Source organism: Dasypus novemcinctus, chromosome 6, assembly GCF_030445035.2.
Source record: "Dasypus novemcinctus isolate mDasNov1 chromosome 6, mDasNov1.1.hap2, whole genome shotgun sequence".
Taxonomy (NCBI): domain Eukaryota; kingdom Metazoa; phylum Chordata; class Mammalia; order Cingulata; family Dasypodidae; genus Dasypus; species Dasypus novemcinctus.
This window is the reverse complement of record NC_080678.1, coordinates 7492426-7504925: the sequence shown is the minus strand read 5'-3', so window position 1 is coordinate 7504925 and position 12500 is coordinate 7492426. Positions and strand designations below refer to the sequence as shown.

The following is a 12500-nucleotide window of genomic DNA, read 5'->3' as shown; positions in this document are numbered from 1 at the left end:
TCACATTAGCAACATAACTACATAATAAGAACATCTGCAGTTCCTTTTCCGAGGGACAAGAGCGTGCTTCAATTAAAGCAATGGGGAGCGTTAAATAAGATATAGTATATTTTGCTAACAGGGATGCCCAGACCCTGTCCTGACAGCCTGCACGCCTTCAGTGTGCCTGAATGAACACAGGTTGTAATGTGTAAAAATTAAATAAAGTAAAATTAAATTGCTCAATACAAAGACGTTCCTCTAGAGGGTGTTAGTGACAAAGTGCTATTTGCTGACAAGTAGTTTACACATTAACCAGCTGAATCCAAGGGGGGAAAATGCCAATAGCAATTATATCACCTTGAGGTTATTAAATGTCCCACTGATAAGTAACTAGGTGAACCTGACCAGGTGATGTACACTGCTGTGAGCAAATGATTGCGCAGTGAAGAATGTCTCTCGGTCCCGCTGTTTCTCCAGATAGCTTTTCTTTCAAAAATGACTGTATAAAAAGTTGCATTAAAAATGTGTGGCCGCCGAAGACAAAATTGATATTTCGCTCCCCCCTGAATACCTCCCTCCTAGCACAGCACCTTCATCATCCCGCCTCAAAAACATTATACAAAGTCTGCAAATGCCTGTTTTTTTCCCCCTTTTTTTCGGCCTTAAAATGATGCTAAGTTCTCCACTTTATCATCAACTGTCTCCTCCAAGCGCATTTCATCTATAAGAAATTCAGATGCTCGGGAAATTAAAATTTCAAAGATCTGCTGCAAAAAAAAATCAATGGGGCGAGATCAATGCTCATAGAAATTTCATGAACTTTGAACTGATCTGGGCATGATGATGAGGGCTGGCTGGAATTTCAGGCGGCTGACGGCTCCTCACACGGATGAAAAGCGGCCTGCAGCCTGGGAGGAGGGCCTCGTTTTAGATGGGTTTCTGCTTTCATATTTTGTCCGACAAAAAATTAATTTTTAGTCTATTTCAGTAACAAGCAAAAATAGCAAAAAAAATATATATATATATACACACACACATCTGCCCTTCCAATCCGACATGTAATACCCCTGCTTCTTAAGAGCAGCTAATGCTTTGCACATTAACGCCGCCACGAAATGAAATCGGTTCCCTTTGCAGCCGATTGCAGGTGCAAATTAATATTGTAAAATGAAGATCAATACATGGACAGGGCCAAATCAATAGCGGCTAAATTATTGCTGCATTTTCCTCCTCATTCAAGATGAGTTGTGTTTTCCTCTCAAAGTCAATACTTTGCAGCTTTTCTCATTAATTTCTCAATAAATTTGGCAATGAATTTCAATCACAGAACTCGGCAGGGTGAGCCAGGCATGGCGGCCTGCGTGGGGCGCACGTGGCCGCGGCGGGCTCGGGGCGTCGCTCACGAGAAGGCGCCAGGCCTGCAGGAAGATGGAGAGACGAGGGCCCCCGTTTCCACACCCGGGCCACCCCTCGCGCCAGGAGGGCCCCTGCACAAGGGGGGCAGCTCAGAGGCGCCCCGACTCCCCCCGACCCGCCGAGCCGGGGGGGCTCGCCGCAGGCTTCCGGGGCGCGGGGACGGCCGCGGCGGCTTCCGCCGGGGAATCGGGAGGCCCCTCCTTGGATCAGGAATCCATGCAGACACCCCAACAGGGCCTCGCACGCAGGGACCGGCTCCCATTCACCGCCCGCTGGCAGTGGATGGCGGCACCGTGCTGTGACACCAAACACAGAGAAGGGGACAGCTCATCTTCCTTGTTACCAAAATAATACCCTTGCTGACAACTGCTGGATTGCATTCAAACCGTTCTGTTTACATATCTCAAAGAATACACTGGATTGCGACTTTCACAGCCACGTTTCAGACTACACCTGCGGGCCTGGCCCCAGCGAAGGGACGGGGTCGGGCCTCTGGGATGCGCTCCCTTCCAGGCGGGCTGGCTGCCTCGGGGCGCTCCAGGGGGAGGTGGCCCCTGCCTCCCGGAGCCCCCCCATCCTCTCACGAAGGCGATATTAGCACATTTACCCTCTATCAAGTGGAGAGGAGCGCTGCAGCAAAGTGAAAGGAGAAGCTAGTGGATAAATATCACCGTCAACACGGTAAAAACATCAGGTGCTGTCTAACGTGGTGTCCTTTTATTGTAAAAAAGGAAATTCAAGTTTCCCTGGATTGTCATCCCTCTTAGAGATTTTGTAGGGGAGAAGGGGCTGAAAAGCCAACCAGGAAACACATGCTGTGTGGGAAACCAGCCCAGGCAACGGGCAGGAACACTTTAACCTGGTGTAAACTTCCCCACAGAGGTAAGCTGAAAATGGAGCTCTGCCAAGTTCAGCCCACTTCCGAGACTGGAGGTGTCCTGTCTTCTCTGTGGACAAAACAAAGACCCCACTCCCATGCTCCCAAAGCCCACCCGCTCCCTGTGGGGGCACACTGCACACACGTCCACTTGCCCTCAGGGGTTCGCTGTCCTCCTGGAAGGTAGTATCGGGCCAGGCAGCCCTGTCACCCTCACTGCACCCACCCTACTGTGTGCAGAGCGCACAGTGGGTGCTCAGAAATGTAAAAGAGTGACTGTGGGGCGGCTTGAAAATAACAGCAACTCAGAACGAAGCACAGCACTTTCAATTTCAAGAAGTTAAAGTGAACAGGACGTTTCATTTGTGTCCACATAAATAATTGTGCCCAGGGGTTCAAAACGGCATTTCTCATCAGACCCAAGTGCCATCAAAGGGTGAACAGACTGACAAAAAGCAGTCTGTCCATGCCACGGAATGTCATTCAGCAACAAAAGGAATGAAGCGCAGTGCCGGCCACAACGTGGAGGGACGCTGCAAACACTGCAAGACCACGCACCGAGTGATTCCATTTCCTGAGGCGCCCAGAACAGGAACCCCAGAGACCAGACAGTAGATGAGTGGCTGCCGGCGCCTGGGGGACAGGAGGGAGTGGAGAGCAGCTGCTAACATGCAGGGACTTCCCCCGGGGGCGGCAAAGACGTTCTGAGTCGGATGGTGCAGCAGTGGTGGCACAACTTTGGGGACAGACTAAAACCACTTAAATGTATGCCTTATGGTATGTGAGCTACATCACAATTTAAAAAAACGTTAGGTGTACTTTAAAACCCTTCTACTCTGAATTAGGACAGACGTGGCAGCTTTACCTAGAGTGAGGGACATGCTTCTCACAGTCAGAATGTTATTTAGCAACAAAGATGCTTCCAACACGTTTGCGAGGTAACTGAGGCACGCATCTAAGGGATAGGCTAAGTGGATAAAGCAGAAGCAGCGGTTGTGGGGGAAGGAACAGGGCAGAGCGAAGGTGACTCAGGGTCTGACTCAGTTTCCCAACACGACTGTCCTTTTTGATTTATTAACTCCTGGCTTCTCAGGCTGAACCAAGGAAGAGAGCGCTGAGGAGGACCGGGAAGGTATCACCGCGATAAACGGAAACACTGACGTCCCCGAAAGCAAAGCCCTTGGAACGCGGGATTTGGATTATGGGTCGCAGGTTCAACAGCCCTGCTCCCAGACAAGGGGCCCAGAAGACCACCTGTCCTCGTCCGACCTTCCTTCCTGTCCCCCAGGGCTGCTCACCCCATCCCCGACATGCCCGAGGACCCCGCTGCCCACCCAGACCCCCAGCTCTCCGCCCCTGCCGAACCACAGGACGCGGGGTCCACCCCAGAGCCGTCTCTCCAAGGACTCTCCTTGGAGGTCCCAATGCACCTCATCTGTTCCTCTTCTCACAGAACTTCACCTTTTTTAAAAAAGCATTATACTATCATTATTTTATTAATTTCCCTTCTACATGCTGTTTCATTCCCCAAAGCTCGGTTGTCACTGTGGTTTGTGCCTCAGACATTTCCTGAGAGCCGTCTGGATGGGCCCTGGGCCACGGGGAGGAAGACACCGTTGCTGACCGACGGCTGAGGACACTGGGGGCGGTGTGTCGCCATGCTCGTGCCCCCAGCCATGAGCCCCTGCGTGACCAGCCGGTTTCCCTCCTTCTCCGAGCCACCCGCAGTGCCCAGCGGAGTGCCTGGCCCATGCGGGCATCAGGCAAACAGCCAACGCGGGAAACCACGGGCCAGTTCCAAAGCACAGCACCAACCATGCACTCTGACGCCACGGCCACAGGCGGGAGCGCTCACCCTGAAGATTCCCATCGGTTCAAAGGAAAGCGGTGACACAGGCCATGGCATTTTGGGTGGTGAGGAAGAGGGACTTCCCACCAAACACGGCACCGTTGCAGAGATCCGGCAGAGCGGGGGGCTCCGTCCTCGGAGTTTTAAACATGATCGTGAGCACAGGCGCTCCATGCTGCAAAGGACCTGCCGCGACCCCAACACCGCACCCAGGAGGGTGCCGGCAGCACCGTGTTTCTCTCTCCCTTGCACGGTGGTAACACTAAGCCGATGCTCGAAACCGAGGGCGAGTGTACAAGGCATCTTTAAGTCTTCGCTTTGGGGGTACAGGCCAGAACCTGATGCAAGATGGCGGAAGGCGGTCACCTACAAAGCCCCCATCGTCACGACACGCCTCGGGTTGGGCGAACCCTGGAGGAGCCGCTCCTCACGGCTTCGGGGCTTGTTCAGAAGCCAGGATCGAGCGGCCTGAAAGGTTCCCGCCGTGTCGATGTACTGGGGAACTTGTCAGCTAGAGAAAACATGGAGCTGGTCTTCAGAATTGGGGATGGAAGTCGTGGTCGACTCAAAGCATCCTACTGACTGCCATCCTGACAGCCCAGGACTACGAGGACGGGGGGAGACGGGCGCCTGGGCCCCCAGCCCTCTCTGTCCCTGTGATGGGGAGGGCAGGAGGAGAGTCTGGTCAAGGACCTTCTCCAGGGACACTGGAGGGGGTAAAAAGATAGAGAAGGAATTTAACCGAATCCTCCCAAATCCAACCACCTGGTTTCCTCAGCCTTAGGCTTCTCGAGGTCACCGCATGCCTGGAGCTGGGACAGTCTAGGACAGGGGCTCTGAACCTCTTCCGTTTGCCAATCAGGTAAAAACCACAGACCCCTTACTGAGCCCACACTACACAGAGTATGACGTAATAAATCCATCACACCCACACCAACTCGTCCCCAGAAGAGGAATGTTTGAATTTCAATTGGAGTTCCTGGAGCCTGTTAAGAACCCCTGCTGTAGGACCGGGGGAAGCTGAAGACACAGCCCTGGCCTCGCTCGCCTGGTGACACCGCCTGCACGTGTGGAAGACTTAAGAGGGACTTAGCAAGGGGGTGGGACAGGGCGGTGATGAGCAGGAAGGACGAGGGAGCACCGCAAGGCTGCCCCTTTAAGAAATCTCCTCCAAAGATGACTGACACCAAAGCGCAGGCAGATCTGCTGGGGTCTATTGTCTCCACGGAAGTTCCTGTATCTACAATTTAACACACTCTGCAATGAGCCTTACAGAGCATGTGTGCCCAAACCACCTGCACGCGACTTCCTTGTGAAACCAAGCTATCCCACGCGTTCGTGAAGCGCATTCGAGAACGTCTATGTTTGTAGCGTCACAAAGAGTTTACTTATTGACTAAACACCCTTCCGTTTTGTCGTCGTTCTATCTGAAAGCCATTCTGAGAGAACAAAGTTCTACATCACTCGTTTCATATTTTCTACAGCTAATAAAAAAGGGCCCAACTGCTTCAAATGAGCGTTTTATTAAAAGGGCTTTTTCACAGGTTACACACTTTGGGAGGCAAGCCTCGGCCTGGAACAGATCTGGACGGGTGGGTCTCGAGACCTTCCAAAAACAAAGCTTTGACGCGGGAGCGCGAGCGGCCCTTCCCCTGACGGTGTCGTGGCGCCCACATGGCTGGCCCCCAGTCCCCACCTGGCTGCGAGCATTTTGCCATCTGTCCAGCCAGAGGTGTCTGGGGGGAGGCGTGTGGCCTCAGCGACCGCTGAGCTGGAAGAGGGAAAAGTGGCGAGGCTTAGGCGCTGCTCTTCCTGGCCCCGGCGTGACCTGTCTGATCTGCTGCCCGGCGCCGAGAGGACCAGACTCTTTCTTGTTGTAAGGTTCTGCCGTTTCCCAAGGTGTTCCCTGCTTGCCCTGCAGGAGTTTTTGTGTAATTTTATCTGTACACGTTATGATTAACTGTGCCCTACTCCGCATATCCCTTGTGCTCATTTGGTTGTGCTTTGGAATTGCCTTCCGTTCTTCTGTTTTTAAGGAGGTACCAGGGATCAAACCTGGGGCCTGGTACGTGGGAAGCAGGTGCTCAACCACCAAGCTGCCCCTGTTCAATTTCAACAGCCCCCGCAGTGCCACGCCCACTCCAAGCCGCTTTCATCGACCAGAAAGGCACTCGAACCCCCGCTGACCTTCTTCCGCCGTGCTGCTTCTCCTCCCTGCAGCCCCCAAGGGGCACTCGGGGTCCTGCCCGTGCCGCGGGCTCAGCGCGAGGGACGAGGGGCTGCCGGCCGCCCACGCCTCGGCCATCGCTGCGGGAACCCCGATGGCCCTTCTGTCCTCTCGGGAAGACGGATGGCCGTCTGCTCGCGCCGCGGCCGTCGGGCCCGGTGCTGCGCAGTCGATACCTTCACCTTGACGGGGAAACTTCGTGATCGATCAGCGCGCCCCTCCTCCCGGGCTCGCGGGGACCCGAGGAGGGCAGCCAATCGGAGGGCAGGGCGCCGATTTGGCCACAGCCGCTCGGAAAAAAAAATAAAGCCCTCTCTGATGACAGACAAATGTGTCTTGTTAGCAACAGCCCAAAAGCGCTTGTGCTAATAACAAAAAGGGCACGCTGGTCACCGAGGGTCCAAAGACGAAGCACCCTGTCACCGGCCTGGTTGGGAAATTAGCAAATAATGTTCTTTTCCTTGATAAATGGGTGACAGTTCCCTCTCACCAATCATTTTTAACATTTTGATGCATGTCTATGATCCCACTGGAGGAACAGAAAAGTTTACTGGCCCTCAATTTTCAGATGATGAATGGAACTCTCTAAATGTGCGATTTCTGTATGAGGTATAGTTCATTTTAAGCAATTCTAGTAAATGGGTGTCACTGATTAGAACAAATAGTCTACTTGTGCAAGAGCACAAACGGTGTCTCATTCTCCAGCCTCCTTTGCGACGGGAAAGAGGGGACAACGGTGACCCCAGGAGCCCCCGAGTTGCCGCTCTTTATGGACCCTGAGCTTCCCACCTGCATGTGGCACGCAGCCGACTAACTGATCTTTATTTGGGGTAACGCTGGCGCGCGTCGCCGGAGGCGACTCAGAGCCAGCACTCTCCCTTCCTCTGTGGCTCTCCCGCAAGGCCCAAGGAGCCCTGCAAATGACCCCAAAAGGCTGTCCGGCAGTCTCCGCGCCCAGCTCTGGGGGTGGGGGGTATCCCTGCCAGCCCAGGGAACGGGGGGAGGGGGGTCACTTTCACCATCAAGATTTAAACGGGTGACAAAAGCCAGGGTGGGGTTGGGGTAGAAGAGAAAGTGTCACTGGCGTCACACACGCTCTGGATGGCTGTCCCAGTTCTCCGGTTTTGACTCGTCTAGAGGTGGCCTCAGAAAATGCATGTTTTGACGATTTAACAGGCTTGGGACACAAGCCAAGGGGTCTCTCCTTGGGGGATCACTGCGGACAACAGTGGGTACATCTTCCACTGACACCAGGGAACCCAGGGTGGCCACAGGGGTGCGGGCGGCAGGGCGCCGTGGAGGGACAAGGGCAGCGGGAGCCAGGCTCCCTGCCTCGAGCATCGTTGGCCAGCTGGCCGGGGCCGCCCGGGAGCCACAGACGCAATAACCAAAGACTTCCCCAGACTACGGCCCCCACGACGACAGCGTCTGGTTCTCCGTGACCACGTCTGTGGTTCAAAATTGATCACGGAAACCATCAGGTGGTTTACATTTAAGGAAGGCATTAGCATGTAGTTGCACATAGTAAAAATAGTATGATTTGTGGAAGGCAATTAAGAATCATTTGCTCTGTGGATACAAGTAATTTGTTTGAAGAGCGCTGGCCTGGCAGACAGCTAGCTGGTGCAGGCTGTGGTCGCCGGCGCGATCGGTGCGCAGCGTGTCACCGCGCAGCCAACAGGCTCGCATGTGACTGCACACAGAAGATCTTGGAAATACTCAGAGACAGGAGCGTTTTCAGAGTGGGGGGGTGGGGGCTCCATGTGGAAGCCCCCCAAAGACACGTGCCCTCGGGCCTGCAGCAGCGGCACCGCAGGGGCCATGTCAGCACCCAGAGGGCACACCTTCTCCCTGATATGCTGCCCGTTTTGAGGCACAATCCTGACTTCTAAAAACAAAGCCAAACATAAATACTACGTCAGAAAGAATAGTCAGCAACTACCGGGTGGGTGACGGTGTCACAGGCCCCAAACCAAACGCACGTCTGTGTGCAGAAAACCGTCATCTTCACGCCCCCATCCAGTGAACGCTTTGCAGACCTTCAGGCCGGTCCCAAGCCTGCTCTGGATGGGGCGACCTTTGGCTGCCAACTTCTGGGCCGGGGACGGGGTCCGGTCTGCTCCAAACAGCAGGCTGACTCCCAGGGATCTGTGACGAGTTCTTTAATTGAGCAAAGGAAATCTCTAAAATGAGGATGGCTTGACCAGGCCTGGGGTGAGGGTCGGCGTGAAGAGCTTGCAGAGAGCCGGACCCCTGGCATTCTGGGGACCTTGGCTTGGTGACGCCACCATCACCCAGCTCCCGGACCCAGCTCCGCCGCTGGGGAGGAAACCATTTGGCAAAGTGGACGCTGTAAAAACACAGTGACGCACGTGATTGCGGAATGACATTTCACGCCTGAAAACCTATCTGCACAAGTCCTTTCTGCGGTAAGACAATTTCACCTGGAAGCATACAGATGGACTTAACACCGTAGTGCCTATATCCTAATTTAAAAATAATTTCTTTTGTCACTCTTAACAATGCGATGCGTTTCTACTGGTAGAAATCGTGAACGTGGAACTGCTCAACTTGCCGAGGCTCAGAGTTTCTCAGGTAGGATATTTGCAGAGTAGTTTAATTATTCTTAAACAAGCAAATGATACACTATTAGACAAATATTAAAACAAGCATTGCACTCAGTTATTAATTTGCACTATTCACTTTTAAATGCAGCAAATATCTCATTAATTTAATTTTAGGTGCCCACCAGTTTATATTGCATTTTACAGTCTAGAAGGCAATTTACTATTAACTGGCAATTACATACAGAGTGATTGTTAATTCTGCTCCTAAGTGCTAGCTGCTCGAAAATTGTTCTCTCTGTCTAATTTTTGACCTCCTTACAACAGGGGTGAGGCCCACTGGGAACAGAAAGGGCTAGCATGGGGGAGCCGGACATGTCATTTGCGACTCATTCTTTTAATTCACCGTGCTAATCAACTGGACTGCCACGGCCTCCCAAGGTAATTGTGTCTTTAGAGCAGCTGAAGGCAGCGGCCTGGACACGGGCTGCTCGGCCGGCTCCCCTTCCCGGGGAGAGAAGCCGCAGAGGGTCTACTCGGGGTTGACTAATGGGGTCTGGGCCTGAAAAATCTGGTGCTTTCCAGATCGCTGTAAACAGATCATTTAAGCCTCCTGCAAAGCCTCCCCCAGCCGCTGGCGGGCGGCCCCCTCCTCTGCGGCGCAGGTTCATTATCCCGCGGCGGCCTCACGTGGGGAAGGTTAAATGTTAGGGTGTCCCGGCAGCCTCCGGGCCTGGGGCGCGCTGATGGGAACCAGATGCCCAGGGGACGGTGCCCGCCCCGCCAGGGGCTGCCCTGTCCACACCGGGAAACCCAGAGGGGATGGGTCGGTTTTCAGCAGCGAGTGTAATTCCCAGTGATTATCTCGTTGTCCCCGTCAATTTCAGGGCAATGCAAATCAGACAGAAGTTTCCAGGTCAGACAGGTTACGACCCCACCTTCCTCTGCGCCCTGAGCCCAGTCGGCCCAGAATCCCTTCCAGGGCGTTTGAAATGGATATTCCCGCTAATGAGGGGGTGGGGGAGGCGAGAACGGCCCCTCCGGCCGGGAAAGGCTGAGCCGCGGCGCAAACCGCCTTCTGGGGGCTGCTCGGTGGGCAGCCACCCTGACCCGGCCGCCCTGGACCCCGGGAGCCTCAGCGCGGGCAGGACCGGGGACGCGGGACCTGGAAGTAACTCAGGCAAAGCCGGTCCCTGCAGGGGGAGGAGAGGGGACGCTCCGCGGCGGGGGACGCCCGCAGGCCCCGGGGCCCCCGCAGCCCACAGGCACAGGCCGAGGAGCTGGCCGCCCCCCCCACCCCACAGCCCCCGCGCTGGGACAGCCACCCCCAGGAGCGGAGGGACGTGGGCGCTCAGCCCGGCGGGCGCTGCCCTGGGAGGTGCCCACGGCCACGTGTCCCCGGCAGCCACCGGCTGGCGGCCTCGCCCGGTTTTCAAACCCGCTGTCCCAGGCCCCGCCCCGCCCCGGGGATGTAGTACAGAACGCTGGGCTGTCGAGGGCAGGAACTTCCTGCCACCGCAGTTCTTAAAGGATCAGAAGGAAAGTGGCCATCCCCCACAACGGCGTGCTGGGCTCCCCTCTGAAAGCTGGTCTATGCAGAGACCCCAGCCAGGAGGGGCCCCCCCCAAAGGCGCCCGCCAACAACACCCACCAGGGGGCCAGACCGAGCCTGCCTCGCCGACAAGCGCCTTACCCACCCGCCGTGCCGGGGCGAGCAGCCTGGGCACACGGGGACATCACCCGCCTACGTGGCAAGACGGGACAGGACGGCACCCCAGGCCTGGGAGCCCGCGGAGGGCGCCCCACGGGTGCCCTCGCACGTCCTGCCGTCCAGGTGTCTGGGTGTGGCTGGCGAACACCAAAGTGACGCCCTTTAAGGGACCTGGGACGTGGGGGGGATTCCCATGGGACCGGACAGAAACGAGACCCCAGCAGCTTCCCGCAGAGGCTGCCCCTACCCAGCGCCCACCTGAGGTCGGCCCCGTTCCGTGAGCCACCCCCAGTCCCCACAAAACCCCCGTGTAAGGGCCCCCGAGGCTCAGGAAGCACCAAGCCAGGCGCCGCCGTCAGCAGCGTGCAGGGCAGGGCCCTGGAGTCAATGGCACAAGCCCCGAGCTTTGTCTGGGCCACACCGGCCAGGGGCGTGAGCTGGACAGTGTATACCGTGTGCGTGGCGCGGAGGCGCTCCGTGGAGCCGGCCAGGCGGAGGTGACCTGGGGTCCACGGATTCTGCACAGCAGAAACACATGCCGAAGCACCTGCAGATGCTTAGGGAACACCCGACTTTCAGAACTAATTTGACATCTCTGCTGTTTACAACAGCGGGGGTCTCAAAAACTGCAGGTGCCAGGCCCCTCTCTGCCTCTGGGTCTCCCAAGGGGACCTAGGGCGCCCTTGATAGGGTATGTGGTGGGTCCCATCAGTTCTCCCCCACCCCCCCCCACTCGGTCCTACGGCAGCTCCTGGCTCCTGGGAGTGGGTGCTGGTCCCGTGGGAGAAAGCAGGCCCTGAGAAAGGGGCCCTCTCTCAGGTGTGCTGTCAGCAGGTGGGAGGCGTCCTCCCCCATGGGGGGCTTCCTTCCTGCCCCACCGAGGCCTGGAGGTGGCCCTGGCAGCCCACCCAGCAGCCTTGGCTTCCTGGGAGGACCCCTCCCAGGCAGAGCCCTGGGGGTCACACTGAGCACACCCAAAAGCGGGTGGTGGGAGAATTTGCACTATATGTTTTCTTCAGTTCTCTCTAAAAAGGGATGTGGTGAAGGCACCTCTGCTACTTCATCCCTCTTGAAGCAGGAGAAACCTCAGAGAACGTTCTTGGGAAGAGAGGATGGCGTCCTGGGCAACGAACGCCCTGCTCCGTCTTCACCGGAGCCCGCGGACCCTCCCAGCCTCCTCCCACAAGCCTGTGGCCCCCGGCACCCCAGTTCACAGCCCACGAGCACGTGGAAGGCCACAGATACACAAGAACCAGTACTTCCTCATGGAGTTCTAGCAGGGGCCGCCCATTATTCAAAATCTCTCAAATATTTCAGCTTTTGGAGTTGCCTGTCTAGAAATCGAAATGCCAACATGCCTCAAATGGAAGTCAAGTTGTGGCACTTCTCGACAGCCGCCTCAACGTGCTCGTGCCCGCCAGGCCCCTGCGCGGGCTCTGCGCCGTACCAAACCCCCTGAAGACGGCCAGCGCTGCCCGCGCTGTTGGTGAACGGCGCCCGCGCAGAGCGTGGAGCCCTGGGTGCCGAAAGGGGCGGTGCCGGGTGGGGTTTGAACCCCAGCTCGCGACAGGAGAGAGCTGGCTGTACCCTGGAGGCCTCCCGCTCCCGGGCAGCCCGTAGCCTCCCCAAGCCCGTTTCTACAACAGCCTAGGCAGCCCCGAGCGGCAAGGTGGGCCCCTGCGCACACCGTCCGGCCCACGGGCTGCGCTACAGCGTCACGGGACTGTCCCTGCCCTGCCCCTCCAGCCTGCTTGACGGGCGGGGACGCTGGTGCCGCGCTCGGGGGCTGCACCTGTCGTGGGCGGCCCGTGGGACCCACCCTGGACTCCTGCGGGGAGGAGGCACCTGCGGTCAGAACCAGGAAAGTGGACTCA

At 56.5% G+C, this 12500-nt stretch overlaps 1 protein-coding gene across 8 annotated transcripts in view; it reads right to left on the bottom strand.

Moving 5' to 3' along the window:
- EBF3 (EBF transcription factor 3) overlaps positions 1-12500 on the bottom strand; it is a 118503-nt gene that overhangs the window by 15568 nt on the left and 90435 nt on the right. The window lies entirely within an intron of this gene.